This window comes from Bufo bufo, chromosome 6 (genome assembly GCF_905171765.1).
Source record: "Bufo bufo chromosome 6, aBufBuf1.1, whole genome shotgun sequence".
Classification (NCBI taxonomy): domain Eukaryota; kingdom Metazoa; phylum Chordata; class Amphibia; order Anura; family Bufonidae; genus Bufo; species Bufo bufo.
Window position 1 is genome coordinate 123,657,437 of NC_053394.1, and position 15,045 is coordinate 123,672,481.

The 15,045-nt window shown below is 43.9% G+C and overlaps 1 protein-coding gene across 3 annotated transcripts in view; it reads left to right on the plus strand.

Moving 5' to 3' along the window:
• The window catches only part of MARCHF8 (membrane associated ring-CH-type finger 8), a 281,618-nt gene that overhangs the window by 116,628 nt on the left and 149,945 nt on the right, over positions 1-15,045 (plus strand). Inside the window, exon 1 of one of the 3 annotated variants that reach the window (XM_040435134.1) lies at positions 14,095-14,226. The exons of the other annotated variants lie outside the window; for them this stretch is intronic. The gene's annotated coding sequence lies outside the window, so the exon portion shown is untranslated. Of the gene's footprint in view, positions 1-14,094; positions 14,227-15,045 lie in introns of those variants that run through there. 3 annotated transcript variants of the gene reach the window in all.

A 15,045-nucleotide genomic window follows, 5' to 3' on the forward strand; every position in this document is an offset into this window, starting at 1 on the left:
TCTTGCAGTCCCTTAGAGATGAATGCATGTCTGACCTGCCACACTCTCCTTGAAATTACTGGACTACCCCTTTAAATTCAGTGGCCGATGTTCCTCACGGACCATAGGTCCTCATTTGAATCAATAGTTCTGCAGGAAACAGTGCAAATGGACTCCTGTCTGTGTACAAACTCTGCACCGACAAGTTTCATATCACGCTTCAGAAAGGGGGTCCTGATGCCCTCATGGAGCATGTTTTGTCAACCAGGGGAAGAAAGGGAGAACCTAATGTTTTAGGTTAAATGGTCTTCTAAAAATGTATTAGAAACTTCCTGACTCATGCAGTCGGTCTCTCGAGGTTGATGTACGTCTGTGGTCACAAATGTTATTTAGAACATAGCACAGAATAGACCATAATGATTGACCTCCTTGTTCTTCATCTCCGCCATATCACTGCAGATAAAAAGCATGTGAAGTGTATGCCTGGGAGCAATACATATTAATAGAAAGACTCAGGACAAGTATTTTTAGCTATTCAATTTTCTAATGCTGAAGTCATAATGTTGGCGCAGATGGCAACGTCCTTTTCTCTCGCGCTCTGCTCCCCCCTTTCGTAGCCACCTGAAGGCTTGGCACAGACTGATCTTTTGGAACATGAGATATTTTCGTTTCATTTCATTTACTTGTGTTATTTGATTTGCAGATTTTTATTAGTATCCTGTAGAAGATCAGTGCACCTCGGAAAGGTTCCAGATTTCATTACCCAGGGTCCTTTAACTCAGTACATTTGGACTTATTTGCTGCCCATTAACCCCTTTCAGCACCAGAATAAATACGATCTCACAGTTGGGAGGTCTTCCCACAACCTCTATGTTCTCTTGTGGAGCGTGGGTTGTCAATTGTGTATTTTAGAAATATGCCAGGATATAATACATGATAATTTAAAAATGGCATAAAAAGTAAGGGTCTATTCTCTACACATACCGGATAAAAACCTACATGGGATTCACTGTGAATTTCATCCAGCTACATTTGGGGGCTACTGTATCTCCTTTTGGAGAGCACCGTAATAGCTGTGAGGAGACTTATAGGCCATACATGCACCTCTGAAATTCTGGGAAGAAAGGGATGCAAATGAGCTATTAGCAAGCTCCGCCTCTGATGCCACCAGATGTAAGGCAGCTATCCTATAAGTCAATGTTCGACCCTTTAAATAGGCCCTGAGCCATGACTTGGATAATAATTAAGCTCTGGTGGCATTAGAGGCGGAGCTTTCTAGGAGCTCATTTGCATCCCTTTCTTCCCAGAATTCCAGAGGATAATGTATGGCCTATGAGCCTCCTCACGCCGATTAAGGCATGCTCCAGAAGGAGATCTAGTACCCCAACATCCTAACCTAGGCCTCTCTGCTCTGCACTGATGAGGGGCAATCACCCCAAAACAGGTGTCTGCAGATGAGATGATGGCTTATTTATTATCCAAATCATGTCTCAAGGCCTAGTTAAAAGGTCGAACGTTGACTTATAGGATAGCTGCCTTATATCTGGCAGCATCAGAGGCAGAGCTTGTTAAGAGCTCATTAGCATACCTTCTATCCAGATACATTAAAAGAGGTAAAAAGTCCATGGAAAGAACTGACTTTCTGCAGATTTAAAGGGGCTGTCACACAGAGCTCATCTGTGCCCCTGAATATAAAAACACTCACCTGCCTGGGATCCCGAGGCTTATCTGTTTGCGGGATCAGGCAGCGACTGAATGGTACCTTAAAACTGTGACGTAATGTTCAACACGATGTGACTGAAGTCTGTGATTGGCCGCCGCGGTCACCCAGCGGCGGGAAGGTGGGCAGGTGAGTTGGCTTTTTTTATGTTCAGGGGCATAGGTCTGGAGGATAGGAGTTAACATCCTCAAGGCCAGACAACCCATTTTAAATCGGCTATGCAGGTCAGTTTCATCGCAGATTTTATTTCCACACCATGTGGATGTGATTTGTTAAAATCTCATCCGCTTTGCTCCAAGTCTGTTAGCATGCGGGTTTCCCCCCTGAAAATGCGGCACAAAGCTTTTATGTCTGAACATACCCTAAGGGTGCCTGCACACATTGCAGATTACGAAAAGGAAAAAGAAAGGGAAGAATAAAGAAAAAAATCTTTAAACTTTTTTTTTTTTAGTGGCTATATTAGATATGCATTGCCTAAATAATGTTAGGGTTAGGTTGATCATTATGAATTTTTTTTATAATCATAGTAAATAAGTTTTTCTGCATGAATTTATACATCACATTTTAGCACTTATTTATCGGCTTGGCACTTGTACTTTCTCACTTTTGTTGCACTTTACACTTTGTCACTTTGTATAAATTTCATTTGAGGTATATGATGGTTAGGTATTAATAAACATGATTTTATCCAGGGGTTAATATAATTATGAAATGTATTCATTATTTTAGTCTTGATTGAAATGTGATTATATACATATTTATTACATTCTATTGTACTTCTTATTTTTTTATGTTTTCATGATTGTTTATTCACTGTGGGTTTTTGCTCTGGTAGACAGGCTAGCGAACGCAGTATAGAGGCAATCACAAAGTCTTTAACCTAAACAGTTTGGTGTTTATTCACACATAAGGAAACACAAAATCACTGTTCACAGTCTTGGTGTTTGTTCACACCATGCAATGTCCATAGAACAAAATCTTCGCCTGGTTAGCAGTCTTTCCCCCATCTGTCCACAGCAGGCTTTAGGAGCCTGTTTTCCAGCATGCGGCTTTCAAGCCTTTAGCACGGCACGAATTCAGAGATCCCAAAACAGAGTCTCCAACAGCTTCCCTGTCAGATGGAGGATCATCCACACCCAACTGAGACTGCTGGCTGGGTTTTATATAGGCCAATAAAGACCTGGCCTGGAGCGTGGGGAGCAGCCACCCACCCAGCACTTTGGCTACTCCCAGTAAGAGCCGACCTGGATCGGCTTTACAGCCATACTAACAACAAACAGTGTCAATCAGCACTAGCAGCCGCTGACACATACAGGAACCTCGGTGACACATACCTTCCATCAATGATGGCCCCTTGCACCTTCCTACATCACCGTCAATTGTTAACGAATTATGGTTTATGTATAAAGGGTAATATGGGTATATGGAACTAATAGAGCACGGCTTGTGTTACTGCGATGCAAGCTGAGGATGGAGCATCGCATTCCAGAGTGAGGCGCACGTCTGATATCCAGAAGTACTGAGGCATGTACCATGATGAGAGCGCAGTGCGCTTTCCTGCCCTGTGAGGTGGTGACGAGATGCGTTCCAGGGTGGAACGCATGCCGGATATCTGTGAGGGCTGTTGTACGCTCCTAGGTGAATAATTGCCGCTTCTATTCCCTCGCTCTTCCTTTCTTTTTCAGTGTCTGGCCTTAGGTTATTTCTGATCTACAGGATTTATTAGTATTACTTTGCGAAATTTAGCAGGTTAGGAGGTGGGAGGTCCCTAGTAATGGAAAGGATGTGATGTCATGCTTTCCAGAGTGGAACGCACACCATGAACATCCAGGAAGCACATGTGCTGGCACTTTAATAAGGTATTCCCACATATTTTTAATGCTATAGTAATTAGTAGGGTATATATAGCTAGTGAGCACACAGTGTATTCATACCCTGACGAATCGATATGCGAAACGCGCGCCGGGGTCAGAGCCACACTGGTCGGTATTACTTGTTTCATTATTTACTCCCTGATGAATTTTGTATATGACATATTGCACTGGGCACTTTGTTCTGATGTATTTATTGTAGAATGTGACTTCTCCCTTTCAAATGCAATTTGGTTTACTTATATGAAAGGTTTGTACTATGCAATTTTAGGTATTTTTCCAATCCCTTATAATGGTGAGGATGGGCACTATATATTAGTATTATTCATCAATGGGTCTCTTCTTTGGTATATGACATATCCATTGTGGTTCGTTTTCTCTGCTGTATATGTATGCCGCTGCTACTGGTTTTTAAACGTTACCTGATATGTAATCAATAAAATATTTTATTTAGATTGATCATGTGCTGTGTATCTATTATGTCTATTTTGGTGTGGGGATTCTAATTTAGCTGTGCACAGCCATTACCTTGTTTGGAGTAATGCAGTACCAACAAAGTGAATGAGATTTGCCAATTCTCATGTACAGTTTACATATTTTTTACGTGTGGAAATTGACCTGCCATGCTGATTTTAAAATCCACAGAATGCGCATTTTCTTGTGCAATACTACAACTTTTATATATTGGTTCTCTCCACAGACCTCTGAAAATCTGCAACAAAAACTGCACAAAAACACACCCAAAGCACGATAAACAGCGGGGATTTCTGTGCGGTTTTTATGTGGTTTTGGTGCAGATTTCATGCGGATTTTCTGCAACAAATACGCAATATCTGTATGTAGCCTAAGGCCTCGTTCACATATCCGTAACCATTTGACATCCATGAAAACGTGTTTCATCCATTAAGATGTCCGTGTTTGGTCCATGTGTCCATTTTTTACTCTCCATGTGTCACCCATATTCTACAGAATACTGCTCAGCTGAAAGTGCCTTCTGTGTTGTGTCTGTGTTTGTAATGGGTGTGTTTGGGCCCCATTATGGACCAAAGTAGTGCATGTCCCCGTGATTTTTTCACCGACCCATGGTCGGTAAAAATCTACTTGCTAACCTACAGACAATAGAAGTCATATGGAAGGGAGTATAACATGACTGTAAGATCTGCTTACACCCCGGGTTTATATTCTGGTTAAAGGGAACCTGTCATCAACTTTATACGGACCTCACTGAGGACGACCTAAAATAGTAACAGAAATGCTGATGTCAGCGGTGTGTCACTCATGAGCTAAAAGTAAGTGGTTGCTAAGAAACCAGCAGAATAATCATTGCAGCCCAGGCCTTGAAAAGAGTCAAATCTACCTGAGAAGAGTCCTGGTTATTATAATCTCCTGCTCTCTCGCCACCTGCTGATGATTGGCAGTTCTCTCCTAGAGAGAAAGCGAGAAATCTAGGTAGAAGACTGTCAGTCATCAGCAGGTAGAGCTGGAGCCTATGAATAACCAGGACTCTTCTCAGGTGGCTGTGACTCTTTTCCAGGCCCAGTCTGCAATGTTTGTGATGTTGGTTCTCGGCAACCACTTACTTTTAGCTTTTAAATGACAGACGGCTGAAATCAACTCGCCTGTCTCTACTTTATTCTGCTGATAGTATGGGCAGCATAAAATTGATGACAGGTTCCCTTTAATATTCACATAGTAATCATGGGGGTCCCATAGGTAGTATGTTGTACATTTCTGATTTATATAATATATATCCCCTTTCTGACAGTGGGGAATTGTGACAATTTTTATTGAATTGCCAATTTTATAATATTTTAAATGACTTTTTTTAAAAGTAGTCCATCAGGTTTTATTTGTCCATTAGACCGTTAATATCGCTCGGTAGACCTGTAAAGCGATGCCTTTGTGGCCACTGACTGCCTTGTTATTGCAGAAAAAACCTTAAAGTTTTATTCATTATGCAAAAGAACGGCAAGTGCCCAGAGGGCAGTCTCCAGCTCGGCAAGTGCTCCAGCTCTCCTGACATTAGTGAAGCTTTATGTCAAGACCAAGAGGGCAGTGTGGGGTGGATCGGGCAGTATTTACTCTGGGGTATAAGCTGGGGACCGCCTTCAGGGCACTTGCCAGCTCATTTGCATAATGAATAAGGCACTGCTTTTTCTGCAATAGTAAGGTGGTCAGCAAGCACAAAAGTATACTGTGAAGAAGTGGAGGGGCAGAGCACCAATGATGAGACAGGAGGCAGATTTCAGACTACCTCAGACTCCCGGTAAGCACTGTCACTATATTGTAGTCAGTTGAAAGCAGCCACCCTAGGCAGTTACACCAATGCTGTTGAAATACAGAAATGAGTCGATTTGTGAAAATTACAATTGCAAAATGCAGTACAAACTGTATGGTATAGCGCTGTGTAGCATGCAGAAGCCTAGTCTTTGTGTGCTCACCTCCACAGCTCTTTTAGCTTTAGGCTCATGTCAGGTTTATTTAGAAGTCCTACCTTAGCTTGTAAAGTCTACATTTTGTATTCATTGCTGCCTGCACGGATTATATTTAAAGATACGCACACCTTCACTAGGTGCCCATTGCTTATTCAGGCCAGATCTAGTTTGCCTTTGAGAACAGATCGTATGAAGTCAGAGTAGGTATAATCAGAGGGGGTTGTTTGAACCTAAAGCAGCGCTTCACAAAATACAATTTTTTTCACTTTCTGTACATATTCTACATTGTGCCACAGTAGGTATCACTGCTGTCCTTGGGCTACAGAGTCTTGGGTTGGGGTGTGGCTTAGAGGGGAAATGAAGGTGGCCTAGCCTTAAAAGGGTTTGCCTTAAGATGCAGCATTTGGCAAAAAATGCTATTGCAAAGTGAGCCTACCAATAGTTGGTATAAAGTTAGTCTAGCCATGCATCCTATCATCCAACCTGGGCCACTTTGGCACACTCTTACACTGCCCGTCTAGGTTTTCACTGTCCACATTTTAGGTGGGATTAGTAAATTTGTCCTAATTTTCCTACAATTCTGTTAAAGGGGTTGTCCGAGTTATGAAAAATATATATATACAGCACTGTAAATCTGATGGTCAGCAATATATACACAAAATAAACAAAAAAAATCTATTTCACTTCTGGCCCTTTGTTTACCTTCAATAACAACAACCTCTGAAGTTTTCCTCATGAATATTTGTGAGCATTAAAGAAGCCTGCCCCTCTGCAAAGGGAGTGACTAAAAGTGCTGCCCTGAGTGAAATGTCTGTTGTATGTGTAGGACTACAAGTCCCAGCTGTACAATGACACTGATAATACACCTGTTTTTCTGCAATGCTCTGCAGAACTCCTCCAGTCTGTCAGTTCTGAGTCTGTAGGAGGGAAGATCCTGTGCCCAGCATTTGTCTCTTCACTGCCTGCAGCTGCTCAGCAAATCCTCCACCCCTGAGTTTGTGCTGCAGATGGTAGAAGGGGTTAAACTTTCCTGGAGAATCCAGTGGGAGGGAGACACAGGACAGACAGCAGCAGCCAGTGCAGGGGGGCGTGGCCAGCACAGTGAGGTCTGGCAGACACAGACCTGCTCCTCAGGCTTGTGCACAAAACCTCATCAGAGCAGGGAGAGAAGCTGACATCACAGGTCATGTGACCATCAGTGAAATCTGAGAAAGGAGCCACTGCAGATGAAGTAAGTGAATTGTAAACTCCTTACATTTGATAACTGTTGCTGCCTCAAAAAGGCCGAACTTTACTTCGTTTGCAGTTTTCTCTCATCCCCGTTGCTTGAATCCTACATCCTGGTTTGGCATGTGTCTACTGCTGTGATGGCTAACCTCCGGCACTCCAGCTGTGGTAAAACTACAACTCCCAAGATGCACACTTGCTTGGCTGTCCTCAGAGCTCCACAGAAATGAATGGAGCATGCTGGGAGTCGTAGTTTCACCACACCTGGAGTACCAGAGGTTAGCCATCACTAGTCTACTGTCTCATCATTCCTTAGGGCACTGAGATGTGTCCTGACATCAGCAGGACGTGTGACACTAACTACGCCCCTTGTTCAACCAGTGACTCTTCCTACATTACAAGGCTCTAATACAGGACGTAACCTACAGCAACTAAATATCAAAACAGATTTGCCACGGGGTGCAATGGCAGGCTAATAACCTTAGAATAAGGCAGTTCTGATAAAGTGATATGACAGCGATATCTATTGGGTGGGATATATTGGCACATTACCTTTATGTTCTGGACTGCCCATGCTGCCAACCTTCAGTTGGAAATGTCACAGAGCTCCTGGGGTGTTGATTTGGAAAATGAGCACATGTAGGAGAGTGGCGAAGGCACAGTTAGTATGCAGTGCTGTGACATCCCCTTTAAGGATAAAAAAATGGGTCAGAAAGGGTTAAGCATAGGGTTAAGCATAACAAAGGAGCGCTACTCACCTCTACTGAACCCCCGCAGCTGCCGTGCTTCACTGTTGAGCCCTTGCTCAACAAACTGGAAATGCAAGGAAAGGCCGGTTCAGCCAAAGACTGGACTTAGGGGTGACCTGCCTCAGACACTTATTGGCCAAGCAGAGCTTTCTTGGTATTTCTGGCATGTAGAGCTGAGGCAATGGAGGGTAATAAAAACTAGAGCAGCATCGGAATCGCAGTAGCAAGGGATCATTTTCTGATCTGCTTTTTTATTTTTATTTTTTTCGTTATCTGCCAAAAACCTCTAAGAGGTTGTCCCACGAAGAATATATATATATTTTTTTATTTGGTATAGCCACTGCATTTTGTGGAATGGAACTTCTTGCCCTCTATAGAACAGTCCTATACCTGTCCGTAAAACGAACAAGAATAGGACATGTTCTATTGTTTTGGCAGGGACCACAGAACAGACATTCGGATGCAGACAGCGCACGGGGTGCTGCTCACATCTTTTGCGGCCCCGTTGAAATAAAGGGCTCTGCATCCGACCTGCAAACAAATGTGGATCATAGGCGGAAAGAAATGTGCAGGTCACCCTTAGGGTCCATTCAGATGTCCGTAAGTGTTTTGCTGTCCACATTATTGCGGATCCGCAAAACACGGATACTGGCTGTGTGCGTCCCGGCCAGCCTTATAATAGAAATGGCTACTATTGTCCACGATCAAGATTAGGACATGCTCTATCGTTTTTGTGGGGCCGCAGAACAGAGCTACGGATACGGAAAGCACACTTTATGCTGTCCGTATCTTTTCCGTTCCCATTGAAATGAATGGGTTCGCAATACGGACGTGTGAATGGACCCTAAACCTTTCTAGCTGCACGGTGCACCATCTCTAATATCTACAGCTGACTAATTGTGATTTTATTTTTTTGTTGGCAGCTACACTTTAAAGTGTTTCTGTACTTTAAAAAAACATTTGCTATGTCATCGCAGTATATCGCTAGAATGAGGAGAAAGAAGCACTTACATAGCACACGTTCTCCTCACTGCAGGAGATGTTCTCAGGCGTTCTGGTGAGCTCGTCTATGGCAGCGAGGAGCTCTCTGTGTGATCACTTTCTTTCTCCTCATTCTTGCACTCTGTGGGGGGTCTTAGCACTTGGACCCCCACTGATCACAACCTCTGAAATGTCACTATGACATATGAAAAGTTTTTTAAAGGTACACTACATATCAACTTTAAATATTGTGCTGTATAAAAACAAGTGCAGCTGGAGAAGTTGCCCATTTCAGCCAGTAGAATGACAAGTTATGTCTTCCAAGCTTTCACAAAACTTTTAATATGTCCTAGCCAGGGGCGTAGGTATAGGGGGTGCAGAGGTAGCAGTCGCTACCGGGCCCAGGAGCCTGAGGGGACCCAAAGACCTTTGTGCATCATAAGAAGACACTGGTATAGAAAGTGCACGCTGGTCAAGTTACACCTCTGGCTGGAGGGAAGGGGTTAGGTCAAGAATTTAGGGGAGTGCAGCCGTTTCAGTTGGCGGCTCAGACGCGACCCATTCACTTCAATGGGGCCGCAAAAGATGCCGACAGCACTCCGTGTGCTGTCTGCATCCGTTGCTCCGCTAAAAAAATATAACATGTCCTATTCTTGTCCGCACTTTGCAGACAAGAATAGGCATTTATATTGAAGGCTGTCCGTGCCGTTCCGCAAATTGCGGAACGCGCACGGACGCCATCCCTGTTTTGCGGATCCACAATTTGCGGACCGCAAAACATACCATACCACGCAGTCGTGTGCATGAGGCCTTTAGCTACACCCCTGGTCCTAGCAACATATCAAGGATTTTGATTGCAGGGGGTCTGAGCGCCTAGACTCCCACAATCAGTAAAACATAGTGTGCTCTCTCCTCGTTGCAGGAGGGGAAAGAGTTTGGGCAGCAGGGAGAGAGAGCGCTATGTGAGCGCCACTCTCTTCTCATTCTGGTGATCGCGGGGGGACCCGGCACTCGGATTTCCATCGATCTAAACCTTTGATAGGTCGCTATAACATATAAAACGTTTTTTGAAAGCTCAGTGACCCTTTAGAGATATTAAAACAGAGTTTAGATCGGTTGGGCTAATACAAATATGATCTTATCATAGAAATCCTCTGATTGAGTCTTTTGGCTCAGACGCCAGATGATCAGATGCTGGATTAAAGGATATTCACTGTATATTTAATATTTGCCATGCAGAAATGAACAGGCTGTAAAGAAAATGAGCGCTCCATTGGAACCAGTCATATTATTTTAAATACATTGACCTTTCAGTGCCCTTTTATCGTGGCATTTCCCTTGGCACAGTCTGGCGTTGCCTCTGCCATGGCTCAGTGAATACCTTATTTGTTATTTTACACTAACAAATGTGATATAACTGCAGCTCCAGGCAAGATTATTCACCTGGGGCCGGCAAGCTGGGGTGTGTTTGTGGATTGTTCTCACCTTTGTAAGATGTCTGGTCTAGTGGAGAACACGGCTGAACTATTCAGTATCTGATGTTAAAGGGAACCAGTCACCCGGATTTTGGGTATAGAGCTGAGGACATGGGTTGCTAGATGGCCGCTAGCACATCTGCAATACCCAGTCCCCATAGCTCTGTGTGCTTTTATTGTGTAAAAAAAAAACGATTTGATACATATGCAAATTAACCTGAGATGAGTCCTGTCCCTGACTCATCTCACGTACAGGACTCATCTCAGGTAATTTGCATATGTATCAAATCGTTTTTTTTACACAATAAAAGCACACAGAGCTATGGGGACTGGGTATTGCGGATATGCTAGCTGCCATCTAGCAACCTATGTCCTCAGCTCAATACACAAAATTCTGGTGACAGGTTCCCTTTAAGTTTACCTTTTTCAAAGAGGAATTGTCGCCTTTCCTGACATGTCTGTTTTAGTAACTACTTACATCCCCCTTGTAATAACAATCCTCGAGCATCTATTCTGATCACTGTATGATGTACCATTCCTTTGAATATATTGCTAGCAGTTTGCAATGTAGGTCCAGATGGGTGTGACCAGTCGGGGGGGGTGCCCCTGCATGGTCTGACACTGGCACCACTGATTGGATAGAGATAGACTGTGCAGGAACAACCCCTTCCCAACTGGTAACACCCATCTGGACCTTCATTGCAAAATGCTAGTAATTGATTCATAATTATAGCAGGAATAATAAAGTAATGGCATAACATAGAGTCATAAGAATAGATGCTCAAGAATTGTTATTCCAAGGAGGATGCAAGTAGTTACCGTACTAAGGCCTCTTTCACATGAGTGATACGGATTGTGTCAGGATCTGTTCAGGGAAAAACTGATGGTTTTACACACAAGCTCAGTCAGTTTTTTCTCGGATTGTGTTCAGTGTTTCCATTGTAAATGGATTGCATGCATTTTTCACAGGCGTGAAAAAAAACCTCTGAAGAATAACAATCTACATCTTCTAGCCACCATCAGTGAAAAACGCATTGCATCCATTCATATGCCTTCCATTTTTCCATATGCCCCGTTAATTTCTATGGTGCCAGAGCTGCGTGAAAAACGCACAATATTCCTGAACGTAAAGATGATGTATGAAAAACTATGGGGTAATTAGTTCAACCGTCGGTCTAAATAAGGGCTCTTTCACACGAGCGGATGCTGTGCGGGTAATCCGCTGCGTGAAAGAGAGCCAAGCCCCGTTCCGGACAGCAGAGACACGGAGCAGTAACATGATTGATAATGCTCCGTGCCTCCCTGTGATCTTACTACAAAATCACAGTGAGATAAAGTTGTCACCGTGGTTTTGTAGTATAAAGGTCAGAGAGGTACGGAGAATTATCAATCATGTTACTGCTCCATGTCTCTCCTGTCCGGAACGGGGCTTGGCTCTCTTTCACGCAGAAGATCACCCGCACGGGATCTGCTCATGTGAAAGAGCCCCAACCCCTTGCCATGGCGGTGCATCCGCTGAAGTTCCGAAGAGGCGCCAGCCTCTACATAAATTTGGCGTATCCTGCGCCAGTCTAAGTGTAAGCTTGCTAGCTGTCTTACATTTAGACTATTTTCTATGACTAAACCAGGCGTAGAAAATGATGAATGAGACGGACCCACCAGCCCTTCCCTGCCCACTTTTTTAGACTTATAAGGAGCGGGGAATAAGTTGCAGTTTCTGCCGAACCATGGCGTGCAACAGAATCTGTGCCAGATATACACAAAAGGGGCATACAGTATATCTGGTCATAAATGACCCCCTTAGGCCCCTTTCACACGGGCGAGTATTCCGCGCGGATGCGGATGCGTGAGTTGAACGCATTGCACCCGCACTGAATCCTGACCCATTCATTTCTATGGGGCTGTGCACATGAGCGGTGATTTTTACGCATCACTTGTGCGTTGCGTGAAAATCGCAGCATGCTCCTCTTTGTGCGTTTTTCACGTAACGCAGGCCCCATAGAAATGAATGGGGTTGCGTGAAAATCGCAAGCATCCGCAAGCAAGTGCGGATGCGGTTAGATTTTCCCGCACGGTTGCTAGGAGACGATCGGGATGGGGAATACAGAATGCATAGTAAAACATCGCTGGAGGGGTTAAAAATAAAAATAAAAAAATTAAACTCACCTTAATCCACTTGCTCGCGCAGCCTGGCTTCTCTTCTGTCTTCTTTTTTGCTGTGAGCAGGAAAAGGACCTGTGGTGACGTCACTCCGGTCATCACATGATCCATCACATGATCTTTTACCATGGTGATGGATCATGTGATGGACCATGTGATGACCGAAGTGACGTCATCAAAGGTCCTTTTCCTGCACACAGCAAAAAAGAAGACAGAAGAGAAGCCGGGCTGCGCGAGCAAGTGGATTAAGGTGAGTTTAATTATTTTTTATTTATTTTTTAACCCCTCCAGTCCTATTGTACTATGCATTCTGTATTCAGAATGCTATTAATTTCCCTTATAACCATGTTATAAGGGAAAATAATACAATCTACAGAACACCGATCCCAAGCCCGAACTTCTGTGAAGAAGTTTGGGTTTGGGTACCAAACATGCGCAATTTTTCTCACGCGAGTGCAAAACGCATTACAATGTTTTGCACTTGCGTGGAAAAATCGCACATGTTCCCGCAACGCACCCGCACCTTTTCCCGCAACGCCCGTGTGAAAGGGGCCTTAGTCCCCTGTCAGAGAACTGCACCAATATACTTCATTTTGCACATTTATTAGGTGTTCTTGTTTTGGCTGTAAGTAACCTAGAAGTGTCCTTATTATATACCAGCAGACTATTACATACTGGGTATTACTCCTACTTGTATCTAATGCAGAAAAAGTATTGTACATGCTGCCATATTGGATAGTCACTCATGGCCAATGGTGGGTAACGCCTAAGCTCGCCTATGAAGGATCAGAATTTTTTTTGGGCCTGGATCAATAAATGTAAATGATTTATACCACTAATTCTCCCACATTTGCGTGGCCTGGATTGTGAGTCTGTTATTAGATAGATCCAATAGTCCTTAATATTTGGGTACAAGGAACCATTTCCTACCTAATGATGCTTAAGTGACACAAAGCTTCTGTGCGTCTTTGATGCTGATGGGCATGTTAATATTCCCACCACACGAGACAGAAATGAATTACAATTACCCATCCATCAAGTCCTTGAGATCATTTATAGTCAGTGCGATGTTTTGCTGTGAAATGCGCGCTCCACAATATACAGTAGACTGATCCTACCCAAACACGCGTTTACACAGTAATCTGGAGAGATGGCACCGCGCCAGTCAGCAACTCATCTCCGAAAGAATTCATAGTCAGATGTACAGCTTCGCTCTCTCATGTATAGAAATATCGTTTGACACATTCCTAGAATCCCTTTTAAAGGATTTTCTCAGCTTGGTGAGAAGTAAAGTGCGTTATCTCCGAGGTGTTAAGGGCTGTATTGCATCACCTGCAAAGTGTCAGAAGGCATGATTCATATCGACCTAGACCCTAGGATCATTTCTGCTAAGATTGACATATAATCTTCTGATAAGTCTTTTCGAGTGATCTGAGAGACAACTAAATGGAATGCATCTGCTGTATACATTTTTTTTTTTTTTTTTTTTTAATCTTCGTGTTTTCCCATCAAAGAATTTTAATCCTCCAACAATGAGACCTGATAGGATCCGGATTATGAAATATTTTGGGTTAGCGGATGGTCATAGAAAATTGCTCAAAATCTCCCAGAAGAGTGCACAGATAAAATGTTAGTATCACTAAAGCTTGATTTTATTTTAGTTATTTATTTATTTATTTATTTATTTTTTAAATCAGTCCCACTGTTATGTGGCAATTCTGTCCTGGAAATAAATAATGGATCACAATAATGTAAAGGGAATGTGTTGTCAGAAAATGTCCTATTTTTTAACTCAAGTTTTTAAAGGGGTTGTCCGGCCTTGGAACCGATAACCCCTTTGGTTTGGACCTGCACATATAAAAATGAAGACTCAGGCTAGTTTCCGTTCAAGCCTCTGTAACCACTGAGATCTGTAACTGGCTGCAGCGGTCATGGAACCCAGCCGCTTTCTGGTTCTGCAGGGATCAGAAGCAGGTAGGAATGGAGCAGTGACGTGACCGCCAACAGGTGACGGTACTTTCACACTAGCGGCAGGGAACTCCGGCAGGCTGTTCCGGCGGGTGAACAGCCTGTCGGATCTGTCCGCTGCTAGTTCACGTGTGCCCCCGGGCTGCCACTCCGTCCCAATTGTCTATAATAGGGGCGGGGACGGAGTTCCGGCAGCAGCGCACGCCGACAGGTGGTCGGACTAAAAGTACTGCATGCAGTACTTTTAGTCCGGCTGCCGCCGGAACTTTATAGTCAATGGGGACGGAGCGGCAAACCGGGGACACATGTGAACTAGCAGCAGGACAGATCCGACAGGCTGTTCACCCGCCGGAACAGCCTGCCGGAGTCCCCTGCCGCTAGTGTGAAAGTACTGTCACCTGTTGGCGGTCACGTCACTGCTCCATTCCTACCTGCTTCTTATCCCTGCAGAACCAGAAAGCGGCTGGGTTCCATGACCGC